General features: G+C 38.2%; 1 non-coding gene across 1 annotated transcript; it reads right to left on the bottom strand.

Annotated features, from left to right (window-relative positions):
* Positions 1–16,241: 16,241 nt before the first annotated feature.
* On the bottom strand, positions 16,242–16,313 carry Trnam-cau (transfer RNA methionine (anticodon CAU)). The gene has a single exon. It is a non-coding gene; the product is annotated as a tRNA-Met (tRNA).
* Between the last annotated feature and the right edge of the window lie 438 nt (positions 16,314–16,751).

Genomic DNA, 16,751 nt, shown 5'->3' with positions numbered 1-16,751 from the left:
TTGATTGTTTGTTGGGCATATACTGGGCTGGCCCGAAGGCAGTTTTAAATTGTCAAAATTTGAATGATTTGTTTTACTTAATGTTATTTGATTACTTGAAATATGTGGTACTGAAGTTTATTTAAACATATATATTCTATATAAATTTTGCGATATTTCCACTAAAACACAATCGACAATCAGGAATGACGTATCCGATTACAATTCTTTCGTATCATATGTATGAGATTTAACTGCCCTAGAACCATATTTCAGATAGCCCTGCAAGTTAGCTGCAGCTTGATAATCCACCACTCATATCAAACATTTATATTCCTAAAAGTCAATTGATTAGTTTCTACTTGTACAAACATAAATGCTTATAAAGTTTATCTATATACATACAAAAATGGTGATTCCCGGGGCTAAACATTTTACTTTAATATTTTCCCCGAAGAGTTTTCAAAATTCGATCTGGCGACAGGATACACCTCACACGACCAAACAACGTGTTCGATGTCTTGGTATATTTCGTTGTTAAAAGTTAAAAATGAAAAAAAGCAACTTTAACTTTCACTTTTCTTGAAACCGGGAATAAAGGGGGTGTCACATCAAATTGCATCACGGAAAAAACGCTGTAGAAATTTAATTTTTAGGAATTATAACTTCAGCTTTCGCTTATAATCAGATAAGAGTGTATAGATCACGATGGACATGCTTCACTGTCAATTTTTCGTAAATTTGGAAAAATGTCGTCGAACGAAAGAGAGCGTCGTGAATTAATCCTGTGCACTCATTTTGAGAATCCGGAGTTGTCACATCGGGACATCGGCAAGATGCTGGGAATCGTCCAATCCACGGTCAGCAGAGTACTAAAACGATACTTCGAGAACCTAACCATCGACCGGAAGGTGAAAAACGGCAATAATGGATGCTCCGTCAGTGAAAAAGATCACAAGCGCGTAGTTAAGCAGTTTAGACGTGATCCGAGAAGTTCGGTCCGGGATGTCGCCAATAAGCTGAATTTGTCAAGTTCATTCGTCCAGCGGACCAAGCAGCGGGAGGGCCTGCGTACATACAAGGTTCAGAAGGCTCCTAACCGCGACGAAAGGCAAAACATGGTGGGGAAGACGCGAGCCCGGAAGCTGTACACCGAAATGCTGACGAAGCCGCATTGCCTGGTAATGGACGACGAAACCTACGTCAAAGCGGACTTTCGTCAGCTGCCGGGCCTGTTGTTCTTCTCCGCAGAGGACAAATTCAGCGTTCCGGAGGAGATTCGCAAGCAGAAACAATCCAAGTTTGCCAAAAAGTACATGGTGTGGCAAGCGATCTGCTCTTGCGGAAAGCGGAGCGCCCCCTTCGTGATGACCGGCACGGTAAACGGGCAGGTTTACCTTAAGGAGTGCCTACAGAAGCGCTTACTACCACTATTGAAGCAGCACGAGGGCCCGACCATCTTCTGGCCGGATCTCGCTTCGTGCCACTATTCAAAGGACGTGTTGGAGTGGTACGAAGCCAACGGGGTCACCTTCGTGCCAAAGGAAATGAACCCGCCCAACGCGCCGGAGCTTCGCCCAATAGAGAAATATTGGGCGATTATGAAGCAGGCCCTCCGGAAGAACCCAATAGTTGTCAAATCGGAGGCAGACTTCAAGAGAAAATGGATTTCTGTTCAAAAAAAACTACAACCTGACGTTGTACAGAACCTTATGGACGGGGTAAAGAGGAAGGTGCGAGCATACAGGCTTGGGCTCGAAGTGTGAATAAAAAGAAAATGCCAAAAGTTGTTTATTAGTTTTTATTTTACTGTCTAAAATTTTCAAAAGGATCGGTCTACTGGGCGAATTTCTACAGCGTTTTTTCCGTGATGCAATTTGATGTGACACACCCTTTATTCAGACTTACAAATAATTTTAACGTAATAATCCAAGCATACATGTATTTAAAAAAATCTATAATAATTATTATAATTATCACAAATATTTTCCGCCATTCGTTTTTTTGGTTGTCTGTAGTAAATCGTATATACGCATGACAATAGTCTTACTAGATGCATGTATAAATCGTATATTCATCCAAACCAATTCGCAAGCAGATATCAGGTATTTATATCACTTCCACTTTTGCATGTATATATCAGTTAGACGCATCATATACTACCTAAATATGGAATATATAATTTTGTATATACGCAGATTGTGTGCACCCGTGGCCGAGTGGTTAGCGTCATAACTAACATGCCGGGTGTTCGGGTTCGATTCCCGTTCTGGTCGGGGGAATTTTTCGTCAAAGAAATTTCCTCCAACTTGCACTGTGATCACGCGTATTCTAGAGCTTGCCACTCAGAATGCATTAAAGGCGTGTTATTTGGCATAGAAATCTTAACTAAGTACTAATAAAAATGACGCAAGTAATACTACGTTGAGACGGCGAAGTTCCTCTAGGAACGTTAGTGCCATTGAAGAAGAAGAAGAAGATATACGCAGATTATACGATTTAATGTTTGCTGGGCAGTAATGTCGTGAATACTGTTGCAAGTGGAAAATAAATGTGTGTTTTTTTTTATATCTGTATTATAGTGATTTTCAACTCATTTGGCTGGTTCGTCACTATTTACTTCCATTTTTGGAAGAATGTAGGGAGTGAGAATTGAACTTGTGACCTTTAGCGTGAGAGGCATGGATGTTACCACTACGCCAGATCGACTCCCAATAAATGTGTTCGTTGCTTATGATGCGAACATAAATAACAATATAATACAGTAATTTACATTCAATACGACATGCCGAGACACCACTCAGTGTCGCGTTGGAGGCGATTTTGCCATGTAACTGGACATTTGCGATGTGAGTGGTACAGTGTCAACATCTGGTGGCAGCTTTTAATGTGGGGCCAAAATTTGGGAACTCGATGTTTACAAAAATGTCCAATAAGAGATACAAATGTTCAATTGAACGTGTCGCATTACAGGTCTGTCCAAATCTCAATGTCGCATTAAATGTAACTTACTGTATATATACACAATATTTATTCACAGCTGTTTTGAGGCATCTCGCACAAATTGACAATATCACTCAGTTGTCAGTGCAAGTCGGTGCAATTTTTAGAGTGTAAAAAAAGTTCACTGTTTACATAAAAGCAATCTCGAAACGGTTCCCATTTTTTAGCTTGAAGTTACTATCCCCTACTCCTAGGCTGGTTCGTCTCTGATTAACATGATTTAACCCTTTGCGGTCGGAATTAATTTCCCTTGAAAAAGGTCTTCTTAACTTTCGACGCAAATAATATTTTGTTTATACCGAGTACCGTTATCTATTATTTATAGAAACTCCGTATATACTCATTAAAAAGTTCACTAGACATTGAAAATATTTTAGAAAAAATGAACACTATCACATCCTTGAATAAAGTATTTAGTATGATTCCTTGCTGTGGTGGCTGAAGAGCAGACAAACGACCGCAAAGGATTAATTTCCTGCCCTGCTATTTAAGCTGGGTCCGTAACATTGCTTTTGAACACTTCTGACTTGTTGTTTTGAATGTACTCACATATTAAATTCCACATTGTAATGTTATAAACTCATAAACCTTGATTTCAAATTACGCGATAAACTGGCCATGTTTTGCTAAGAGGACATTAGGTTGCCAATGAAAATGGTCATATCGAATTTCTGAAAGTTACACCATAAAAAATGTTCACCACCTCAAAAAAAAACACCATATGCAAAATATCAGCTCAATCGGACTCTAGGGAGAGTGGCGCAAGGCGGTCAAGGTTTAGATTTAAAAAAAAAATATTGGAGGTTGTGCTCAAGAAACGACCGCATTGTTGACGTAGAACAACGCTGTAGTTTTATTCAAGTCGCTTGTTTATAACTGCGGATATTATTTTACAATGCTACGACAATTTTGAAATAACCATTCTACCAGTTTGGTCGCCCTGAAATGTTTTTTTTAATTGTAGAATCATTTGACGATAATTGGTTGATGATTAATTCTTGTGCTCGCAGAACAATACATGCTCGAGATGAGCGCAGCTGTCATTCTTAGTGCAGAAAGTTTTGCTACTGGCAAGCGAAACCAAATCACATACAAAATTCCAGAACGACATTTACTTTCTTGAAGACTAAATAAGCGAAATAAACTCTATCTGCTCGCAAAACCAAATAGATCAATGACTTAATATAACTTATTGAATAATTTTATATTCCCCAAATAATTTTTTGGTGCACCTCGACACCTTAACACCTGCTTCACCATGATGTCAGTTCAATGCATTGATGCAATGTCAAAGGCACCAACGAAGCCTTTATGATGACAGAAAACAAACAATGTTAACTGCTTTGAAAAAGGCTGAATATTTGCCTCAGCAGTGATTCATTACTAATACCCCTCCTTGTTTAGATTTATCATTACAAATGGAGTTTCAGCGTAGCGAAAATGCACTATTTTTACGTACAGGTTAGGAAGCAACTAAATATACATACACTCATCTCTGTTTTGTGCTCTTCTCAACAGAAGCCCTTTCTGGTAATATTGCCAGTCTAGATTAGCTTAGCTGTCATCCTTTGTGGAGAGAGTTTTCATACCGTCATGCGATCACTGACAAAATTCCAGAACAATTATTTTCTTGGTGAGCTCACGATAGCCTAGCTTGATGATTCCCCACACAATTGTAATTGGTATGTAAGGGTTTTTGGGGCCGGGGAAGGTTTTCGTGATAGATCCCTCCCCCCTCTCTAAGGGAGGCTGCCATAGAAATAAAACACAAATTTCTGCCTTACTCGAGAATTATTCGAGCAAATGAAACAAAATTAGGCATATTGATGTTTTAGGCTGCAAATAAATGTTTCTATAGTGGTTAGACTCTTCACCCCCCTCTCTAAGGGGGAGCTGCCATACAAATGAAACCCAAATTTCTGCATTACTCGAGAATTAATCAAGCAAATGAAACCAAATTTGTCATGTGGAGGTTTTAGGGTGCAATAAATGTTTTTACGGTGGTTAAATACTCCTCCCTTTTCTCTAAGGGGGGGCTGCCATACAAATGAAACAAATATTTCTGAATTACTAGAGAATTAATCAAGCAAACGAAACCAAATTGGGCATGTGGAGGTTTTAGGATGTAATAAGTATTATGGTGGTGGTATATGGTGGTTAGACACTCCTTCCGCTCTCTAAGGGTGGGCAGTCATACAAATGAAACACAAATTTCAGCATAACTCGAAAACTAATCAAGCAAATGGAGCCAAATTTGGCATGTAAAGGTTTTACGGGGCACGAGAAGTTTCTATGGTGAATACACTCCTCCCCCTTTCTCTAAGGGGGTAGCCAGACAAACGAAACACAAACTTCTGCATAACTCGAGGTTTTTGGGTATGAGAAATGTTTCTATAATGGTATGACACCCCTCCCGCCTCTGGAATGAAGAGGGGTTCTCATAAAAATGTTACACATATTCCAACCAAAAATATTCCAACCAAACATGACAATTGACGACTCTGTAGGAAAAAGGGAAAATTCGGAAATTAAATTCCCATATGTTCTATAATTACATAGTGGCAAGTGCTGTTAGTTCATTTGATGTTTGTGCTAGCGAAATTGATCTTTGTTCGAAACTGGAAATGGATTTTAATGTGATAAAACGCACTCCTATATCTTCTTCTATCTATACCAAAAAAAGGATCACCGGATGTGTTGATAAGAGCAGAACTCGAGGAATGGTCCGATTTAGGGCTGTCTTTATTCTATCATATTTTCTGTATAAAACATTCATTCCATGTAACGGAGAAACATGTTATTTGCAAGTGGTTGAAAAATCTTGAACGAGAATTATGTCTTAAAATAATCGGATATTATAATGATGAGTTTTGTTAGAAATACTAGGAATTTTATAGTAAAAGGTAAATTCAACGGGGTCGAATAGAAGATCAATCAATGAACAGTTCTGCAATTGGACCCATGAACTTTCTCATAGTAAGAAAACGTGAATGTTTGAAGGTATTGATAACAAAAAACAAATTTTGGGCGGAACGAAGTTTGCCGGGACAGTTAGTGAACTATAAATTTCAAAAGTTATCACTTGCCACTATAAACGAATTGTCATACGACACCAGCGTCGAGTATCGAAACCAATGTGGCCCAATTAAACCATTTCTGGCTTACACGAACCACCCCCCCCCCCACACCGAATGCACTTGCTCTCTTCTTCCAAGCTCAGTATGTCGTAAAGTAAATCGATCCACTAATTCTAAACTCCCCATCGTCCGTCCTTCCCAGCGAACTGACATTTCTCATTAGTCTAAATATAAATGCCAGTGCATAATATTAGTACTGACGATTTCTTACTCCACCACAACCCTCCTAATTCATGGCATCTCACCATCCATCCACTTGACCGGCTCGTGCTCTGAGCAAACCTACGCGGTACGGCACCGTCAAAACGGGTAAGTGCATTCGCGTTCGCTACAATGTATTGCATACTATTCGCGTGTATGACCACTGGCTGACACGATGTGACGGCAACAAGCTGCGACCGAATCCTGACAGACCCCCCCCCCACCCCGGGCCAGCGTTGGTGCGTGTTTAGAACCCTCGTGGTACCATTCTCCGGACTTTAGTAACTATTTTATTACCCCTACCGGGAGAGATTGATGGATTTTGCTCGGGACTCTATCGAGTGCAATTAGTGCTGTGACCATGCGATACCACACTTACTGCCTTACCGCGGCAGCACGTGCAACAATTTGCCTACAAATTGACAAGATTTGACGTTGATGAAAATTCCATCGGATTCCTTCCGTGGGGATTCGTTTCTTGAACCCGCCGTTGCCTTCTTCTTCCACCGTGATCACTGTCCCGTGTCTACGCTGGGGGTGAACTAAATACGTCAACACCTTCAGGAGCAGGTGAAGTTTACATTTGCCGCTGATTATGGCGTGTCCAATGGGAGTTAGAAAGGTAGACTCGTACCGACTGAATCTCTGAAATTAACTATTATATATATTAGGGATGGTCAAACGGTAGTCCGCGGTCTACCGGTCGTCCGCCAGTTGGTATAGGATAGTGTTACCTCCAAACGCAATGTATTAAACATCCCTCCACCTTCTACCATGATCATTTTATAAAGAGTTTGTGCTAACCTCAATAAAACATATTAGTTGTAAGAGAAGTTGTTTCTCTATCAAAGTTTCCGTTTGAATATTTTCTTTCAGATTGTTAGTTATTCAATATAACAACATCCAGATGTTCGACCATAACTTGTAAGAAAGCAAAAAATCGTCACTAGGAACAATTCAAGCAATGTTTTCTCCAGGCAAACCATTTATTAAATAACCAATTGAAAGTGCTTCCGGCATAAGGTTTCGAAAATCTATAAAAACTAATTTTTTGAAGAAAACTTCGCCTTTGAAAAGTATTGTTATTTTAATTTCAAAACTATGATAAGACTACGAGATAATAGATAAGAGAATGTGTATTAATTGTGCAGATTTTTTCCAAAAAATATAGGCATGAATAGAAAAACAGTGACGAATGAGAAATTATAAATTTCTAAAACTAAACATTGGGATTCATTATGTAATTCTAGTTGAACAAAATTTTGCTCGTTAGTTCTACCGTTCTGAATCATATTTCGGATAACATCATATTTCGGACACTTTGCTCTAATATTTTGAAATGCTTAATGCACTGATAATATTAGGCTGTCAAAAAAGTCCTGCGGTATTTCCGCGAGGTGTCGTTGTAAGCGCGTAGTTCTAGTTGTATTCATTGTATCGAGTCAAACTATAGCTTGTTGGAAAGGTATTTTTGCGCGCTATAATATAGTCTATGACAGTGTTTTGTTAGGTTAAGTCGTTCGTGAGTTATAGTGTCGCAAATATGGAGCAATACAAAGAGAAAATCCGACATATTTTACAGTACTACTATGACAAAGGCAAAAATGCATCTCAAGCTGCCAATAAAATTTGAGCAGTTTATGGACCCGATACAGTTTCCATTTCCACCGCACAACGATGGTTTCAATGTTTTCGTTCTGGTGTAGAGGTCGTCGAAGATGCGCCACGCTCCGGAAGGCCTGTCGTCGAAAATTGCGACAAAATCGCTGAATTAGCCGAGAAAGACCGGCATAGTAGCAGCCGTAGCATCGGCCAAGAGCTGGGGATAAGTCATCAAACCGTTATTAACCATTTGAAGAAGCTTGGATTTACAAAGAAGCTCGATGTATGGGTGCCACACACGTTGACGCAAAAAAACATCCTTGACCGTATCGACGCATGTGAATCGCTGCTGAATCGCAACAGAATCGACCCGTTTCTGAAGCGGATGGTGACTGGCGATGAAAAGTGGGTCACTTACGACAACGTGAAGCGCAAACGGTCGTGGTTGAAGCCCGCTGAAGCGGCTCAGACGGTGGCCAAGCCCTCATTAACGGCCAGGAAGGTTCTGCTGTGTGTTTGGTGGGATTGTCAAGGAATAATCTATTATGAGCTGCTTCCCTATGGCCAAAAGCTCAATTCGGACCTGTACTGCCAACAACTGGACCGCTTGAAGGTAGCACTCAAGAAGAAGAGGCCATCTTTGATAAACAGAGGCCGCATTGTCTTCCATCAGGACAACGTCAGGCCACACACTTCTTTGGTGACGCGCCAGAAGCTCCGGGAGCTCAGATGGGAGGTTCTTTTGCATCCGCCGTATAGTCCATGGCGAACGAGCTAGGTAGTCAGAAGTTAGCCACAAAAGAGGCCTGTGAAAATTGGCTATCCGAGTTTTTTGCCAATAAGGAAGCGAGCTTTTATAACAGGGGTATTATGAAGTTGGCATCTCGTTGGGAACAAGTCATCGAACAAAACGGCGCATATTTGACTTAAAACAGATTTTTTTTTTTTTTTTATCCAAAATATATATTTTTATTAAGGCTCATATGGCGTCAACCTGACGGGGCCGGGAGTTCAATATTTCGACAATGTTTGCCTTATAACTATGTTAGTAATATGTAACCGATTACTCGCGGTTGGCTCGAGGTTAGTATTACAAGTGTTTTCGTAATTGGGATGTTGCTGTCTCCAATGCTCTGTACGTGTACCCGACACGGGATACTTCCTATTGGGATGCAGCTGACCATTAATCAGCAACGCCCCCTAGTCTGTACCCCATATCTAGAGTGGTGCGTCTTCTCGAGGAATCCAGTATAGAATGGTCACTAGCCGGCGCAATCATCAGCTCGTGTAGAGTTGTCATGAGCGGTACAACCTTTGGCTTTTGTTGAATCATCAGTGGACTGCACAACCTTTGGCCCGTGTTTCTGTAAAGAGTGTGTGTATGTATTGCCGCGACTAAGTAAAAGTTTATCGATCGGATAGGAGGGATATGAAACGGGGACACAACGAAGGAAACATCATTAAACGTTGACATCGGCGTTTCTGAGGAACAGGTATAGATGAAGCAGAAGATCAGGATCACGGCTACCTAAGATATCCCGGACGCGGATGTCCGATTGTCTGCCTTTTGCTCTCAGTGCTCTAGAGAGCTGAGAGCGAGCAGCATGGAACCGGATACACGACCAGACAACATGCTCGATGTCGTGGTAGCCATCGCCACAATCACAAAGATTGTTTGCTGCGAGCCCAATGCGATAGAGATGCGCGTTTAGGTTGTAGTGATTGGACATAAGCCGAGATATCACGCGAATGAAATCACGACCGACATTCAATCCCTTAAACCAAGCTTTCGTCGAAACCTTAGGGATAATCGTGTGTAACCAACGACCGAACTCATCTTCACTCCACATGCGCTGCCAACTAACGAGTGTGTCCTGACGAGGAATGTGAAAAAATTCGTTATAAGCAATTTGCCTTTCAAAAAGTGTGCCTTCTGAAGCGCCCACCTTAGCTAGCGAGTCCGCTTTCTCATTCCCCGGAATCGAGCAATGAGAGGGAACTCATGCTAAGGTAATCTTGAATAATTTTTCGACCAAAACACTCAATAGATGTCTTATTCTTGTTAGGAAATAAGATGAGCGTTTATCAACTTTCATTGAACGAATTGCCTCTATTGAGCTGAGACTGTCTGAAAAAATAAAATAATGGTCGATGGGCAATGTTTCAATGATCCCTAGTGCGTAGTATATCGCACCCAGTTCAGCGACATACACGGAACAAGGATCTTTGAGTTTGAAAGAGGCACTGGAATTTTCATTGAAGATGCCGAAGCCAGTGGACCCGTTTATGAATGAACCGTCAGTAAAGAACATTTTATCAGATCGAACTTTCCCATATTCTGCCGAAAATATCGGCGGAATAGAATCGGAGCGTAGGTGATCTGGGATTCCATGGATTTTTTGTCGCATGGGCAGATCAAAAATGACAGAAGAATTGCAAAAGTATGGGAAGCAAACTTGGTTGGAGATACCTGGTGAAGGGTGCACGTCGTGGGTAAGGTACTCATGGTATAAAGACATAAAACTTGACTAAGGAGTCAGTTGGAGTAGATTTTCGAAGTTATCAATCACCAATGGATTCATGATCTTGCAACGGATGAGAAATCTGTAGGATAATTCTGTGAATCGAAGAGTAAGCGGGGGTACTCCTGCCAAGACTTCGAGACTCATCGTATGTGTCGAATGCAAACACCCCATTGCTATACGCAATCAACGATATTGTATTCTCTCCAGCTTGAGAATATGAATTCTGGCAGCTGATCGGAAGCAAAAACTGCCATATTCCAACACTGATAATATCGTTGTTTTGTACAACTGAATGAGGTCTCCTGGATGGGCGCCCCACTTAAAACAGATGATTGTAACTAATTTTATGAACAAATGAAAATTCAAAAAAAAATACCGCAGGACTTTTTTGACAGCCTAATATAACTATAAAATTAATATCACAATTGCTTTTTTAGAGTAATCCCTTGGTTTCACTACAGGGTAACTCCGATATAACGTACATTTTACTTTCAAAATTGTACGTTGTATCGAAATGTACGTTATATCGAAGCATAAGAAGGAACTCTGAAACGTAGCTTATATTACATTATTGTATTGCTGTTTGAGTAAGATTGATGAATAAAATCAATAAGAAGACAAAGCCAACTTTTCTCATGATGTTTCCCATTTTGTTTGATTCATTTAGAATCCGGAATCACAAAACAGTAGTATTTCGGGATTGGTTAAAGTTACAACACAAGCTTTAGTATCAAAATACAGATAATTTATTGTTCTTCCAGAAAAAAATATTTTTTTGGACTTTGATCATGTGTACGTTATATCGAGGTAAAATGTACGTTATATCGAGTGACGTTATATCGAGTGACGTTATATCGAGGGTACGTTATAACGAGGGTACGTTATATCGAAGTTTCCCTGTATCATTTAATAAGAAAATAACATTTAAATTATTACATAGTAGGAAAAAATCCAACAGCACTACTCATTATCGTTTGTGTTAGACGTTTGCTTAGCGTGTGCACGTAGAATTTACCCGTTCATCAATATTTAAATTTCTCTCGTGTTTCATCAATTCACATCAACGTTTTCAGTTTACTGTGATTGCTTGGTAAATGCTTTGCAGTTGACTATAAAATATAATCAAGTGTAATGTAATTTTCGTTCAAAAAATCGAACTTTTTCCCTACGATTCATATTTCGGACAGTTGAAATTGGTGATATTACAATGCGAGTTTTCATGCCTATTATGAATACAAAGCGTAGATTCATATAACGTGCCAATATATTTTGAAATCTTGCACAAATAATGCAACTGTTTTTCAACTACAGACCAGCAGATAGACATGAGGGAAATTGAATAATTAGTGGACAATGTGCGATTGGATGAACTCCTAACAAAAGAAACCTTGAATCCTTCCTATGTTGCCGTGTATCCTGCAACTTACAACTCATGGTAAAAGAAAACCTCACGTTACTCCTGCAGTGGCCATAAGCGAATCCTGGGATATGTAGTAGAACCTGCGAAGGAGTTGATTGAAAAGACAAAGCGCCAAAAAACTTGAGGAAAAGAAAAGGAAAACTGATTTGAAACGGGAAGAGAAAGATATCATAACATTAGCTAAATTGAGAAAGCAGGAAGAACGGATGAAGCAGAAAGGAAAACTTGAAGAACTGAAAAAGATAAAAAAGCTGCATATTCAACAATTGAGAAAGAGAAATTGGTACAGAAGAATAATGACAAAATAGACGTAACTATGTAACAAAATTAAGATTCATGCTCTGATGCCTTCAATTGTTTTATTACTTTGAACAACAAATAACCTGAATTCATATATATAATTAACATTAAAGCAATATAAGCCTTACGGTATTTTAAACCCTGAAACTACAAAGAATCACCAATAAACGAAAAGCATATTGGGGAAAATAGAAAATATCACAAAAGAAGTTGTAGAAAATTATTTCAGCCAATTAAAAATAGAACTGGTTAAAGTTCTATTACAATTTAACCAGCCATCAATGGTTGTAGACAATTTTTAAAACATTTGTGTGTTCATGGAAGGTTACAGCGCACTTTTAGACAGGCCAAATCGTTGTTATGTTCGAATGTTTGATCATTTTATGGTATGAGTAATTGTACAGAAATCTATATTGTTTTTAAAACCACAAGAAACCGTTATGCAAACTGAGTGTCGGAAATTTGAATTCAATCTGTCCGAAATTTGATTTTGTTTTATAAATAGTGTCCAAAGTTTGATTTTTATTCGCTTCATGTGAAAAGCATTTTATTCGATGATTTTTTTATGTTTTCAATCAAATAGGTACCAAAGTAGAATGCTTAAAAGCAATATTGAACTAATTTATTAAAAATATCAACCAAATAATACTTGTGCATTAAGTTTAGATCTGTTTTCTGCATCATATGCCTTAAGCGTCCGAAATATGATTCAGAACGGTATTTTGTAGTTATAGATACCGTCGGATGATAGCTGTCGGCATAATTTTTCGAACTGTTTGATTTCCTTGTTGCATTCTTGATGTTTTGCTTTAAGAATCATTTCAGCTAAATATGCAATTCGCCAACGTTCGAGAAAGAACTCGATTTGATAAGATTCTATCGATTTACAAAATACGAAAGTTTGTTCGCTGTGATAGTTATAGGGATAGAATTGTGCGTCCGATTACATTTACATAATATGGGCCAATATTTCCGATAGCTAGTTCCTATACTTCTAGTTAATTGAAGAATATAATAATCATCTTGGGTGTATTTTTATCGAATAGATGCTTTGAATGTTCATAAATGAAAATTTTCTCAAAAAATTCAGCGATATTGATTGATGAAACTTTACAGAAAATAAAGTATTACTCATCAAGCATTTAGCAACCCACAAATATTTTTATTGTATAGAATAATTTATCATTGAATATTTATTTGTATGATCTATGTTTTTACTTCAACCCTTTAACAAGCTGTGGAAACTAGGCAACGACTCGACTCCATCTTCAGAGAACATAATCTTTACATGAGGAATAACACATATTCACCTTTGAAAAAAAATCAACTATTGAAGCAGTTGAAAAAAATGGTGGCAATATAGTTGCCACTGCTCGTTAACCCAAAAAACACTGCCTTGTAAATTCAATTGGTTAAGCGAACGAACGTGATGAATTATAGAGGTTTCAAACTGTTCAGTTCATTCGCCTCTATTTGATTGTGCAAAAACCAAAACAATATTTTTAGTGCAGCGAGACCGATTATTTCAGTGATTTGCAATATTTCTAGTGCAGTGAAAACAACTTTTTGCATATACAGGTCGGACTCGATTATATGTGATTTGATTGTATACAATTTTGGACTCGATTATATACAGTTTGAAAAAAAATATTTTTTTTATGTTTCAAATATGACTTATTTCAAGAAGAAATGTAACCTTTCAACGTTAAGTTGTAATTTAAGTGACTAATTCATATACAGTGGGGTAAAAATCGTGATTTTTGAAGATTTTGCTTGAATTTTCACCAAGAATTAATTATATCGATATTGCAGCCAAATTAAGATAGATAGAAGTTGGGTGTCAATGAACAAATTGTAGAGCGGTTAGAGAGCTTCAATTTGATTGATAGAAACAATCCAGTTTAATAAAAGAAATCAGGATGACATTAATAATAATACATTAACAATTACTAACTTTTAAGTTTTTCACTTCCAAAATGTTATTAAAATGCATTAATTTAGATGTTCCACTACTATATCCTGTATCAAATTTTCTCATCTTTCAAATGAAAGCAATAGAATTGTCTTCCGTAGCGTACTTTGTAATGTAGAGCCAGTTCGAGGCAACAGAGTCCGAAACAAAAAAAAAGTTCTATAACTCTGTCATTGTTGAAACTCGAACATATGCGTAGAAGGATTTTTTCCATCAAATATGATCGTGTATCACCCTCTGAGAGAATCTGGATAATTTTTTCTTTTCATGTGAGAAAGGTATTTTCTGATTTTAAGGGGATGAATCAAAAATCAAATTCCTCTTTTATATTCAAAAAAAAAAAGAAAAAAACATGCAAAAAAAAAATTTTTTTATCGATCATATACAGGATTCGATTATATATAGTGAAAAGAAATCAGAAACTGTATATAATCGAGCCCGCGCTGTATAGAGTATCAAAGAAAAAAAAATTTTTTTGATCTAATACACCATTTATTATTTTGAAAAATTTGCAGGATCTTACACAGTAGATCCTAAATAGTATGTTTACAGTGGAAAACTTATCAACTTGTTGCATTTTTAACGAGTGTTACGGGAGAATATTTGCTGTCTGGCGGACTCGAAACAGAAAAGATCACTTTCCGACACTTTGAGTCATTCGACTGTCTCAATCGCTACACGGAATAAAGAGTTTAAACAGAATTTTTTGCCGATCGTGCTTTTGTTACATTCTAATGACTCCTAAATCAATATTGTACATTTTAAGCAGGAAAATATTCCAAGTGCAGCCAAAATAATATTTTTCGTTGGTGGCAATATAGTTGCCACTACCCGTAAAAGGGTTGAATATATACAAATAACGCCTAAAACACACACAATAACAAAATTACAGAGACATGCACAGTCTGTCAGTATACGAGCTATGATTTCGCGCGCGAGTACGGGAGAGTTAAGGGGGTATTCTAGTCTAGAAATCTGAAAAAATCGAAATTTTTTTTTACCATATTTCTGTAGTTTAGGCATTCAAGAATATACTCTAGAAAGGACTTATCGAAAATCCTATTATTTACCTAGTTAGAGCCATCTTAGTAACCTGTTACGGCCATCACAATGAACTTCAAACGCGTTTCTCTCGGAACTAGTTTTTTTCTAACTGGCGTACACGATATCTCAAGTTCTACTGAACCGATTTATGTCAAATTTATATGAAAATAATCTGCATACATCTCTCTATCGCATGAACCAATAAAAAATTATAACTTTTTAATTTTACTATTTTTAAAAAATCGGTAAACGCAAAAAAAAAAACGTTTTAAACAGCATTTTTGTTTTCAAACGGCCGCCATTTTGTTAAAACCCATGTTTTTGACTTGTCCGAGGTTCATGCCATAGCGACATCTTTACTGATTCAGAATCTGTTCGATTTTTTTGTTTCAGATAACCAGAAGGACTGGAATCGTGTACGCCATGGCACAACTTTTTTTTGAACACCCTCACTTCACCAGCATGTAACTATTCTAATTATGAATATTTTTTTTCCGTTCTATTTTTGTTTTATTGTTGAAAGATAGATAAACGAATAATGATATAATTGATAGTAAAAATATTCTTTGTTTTATTTTTACGGAGTTCGAAAAAACGTCCGAAATTCGTGTCTCTACACTAGAATACCCCCTTAAGACTTTCTGTTATTGTCCAGTACTACATTCATCCACTAATTACCTTTTTGATACAGATAACGTTGGTAGACCGCAGCCTAACATTTTAACAATTAGTCACCCGTGATGCCTAAAAGTTTGGCCACCCCTGGTATATATCCATAAGAATATACTCCATTACCTAAGATATTTTGCACGTATCAATCGACGGCTTTCCAAAAGTTACTAAGCGATTTAAGTAAAACAAGAGTGTTGGGTTAGTTTTTGATATTGAGTGAAAAGTACAAGTATATTCGTGGTCCAGCTCAAGTCAGAAGAAGCTTCCTTGACGAAAAATCTCTTGGTCAGAACGGAAATCGAACCCGAACCTCGCGGCATGATATGTTTGACGCTAACCACTCGACCGTGAGAACCATTTCCTACGAATATAAAAAGTGTGTCATATAGCAGAGCGTAGTTTCGATCTACGGACCTCTGGGTTATGGGCCCAGCACGCTTCCACTGCGCCACTCTGCTGATTTAATCGATGAAGAATAGTAACTTATCATCCCCTGAGTGTACTGGAATCCAGCGAAAAGATGACGAATCCGAGACATTGTAGGAGTTTACTTTGTGTGAACTATTATCGCAAACTCGAAACGAACAAACAAACGTCGCACACTTCCCATATTCCTGGCATTACGCAACCCTACTGACCACCGGCGACAGTTACGAAACTTAGCCGCAATGCAACGAGCGAGTGCAACACAATCATCGCTCAAGCTTAGCTTTCGATAGGTGGTAACCATTCCACCTCTGACCCAAGCTTCGCATCGCAAACCGCGAAACGTGTCAGGCGAGGAATTTGTCGTATCACCTTTCTGGCGAGCGCGTCGTGCAAAACGGCTGCAACATTGTTTCCCGTGATTATCGCGCCGTCATCGAAACAGAACCGTAACCGCACTTCAGTACTTA

The sequence above is a fragment of the Toxorhynchites rutilus genome, chromosome 2 (genome assembly GCF_029784135.1).
Source record: "Toxorhynchites rutilus septentrionalis strain SRP chromosome 2, ASM2978413v1, whole genome shotgun sequence".
Lineage (NCBI taxonomy): Eukaryota > Metazoa > Arthropoda > Insecta > Diptera > Culicidae > Toxorhynchites > Toxorhynchites rutilus.
The sequence above is the reverse complement of the archived record's forward strand: the minus strand, read 5'-3'. Positions and strand labels throughout refer to the sequence as shown.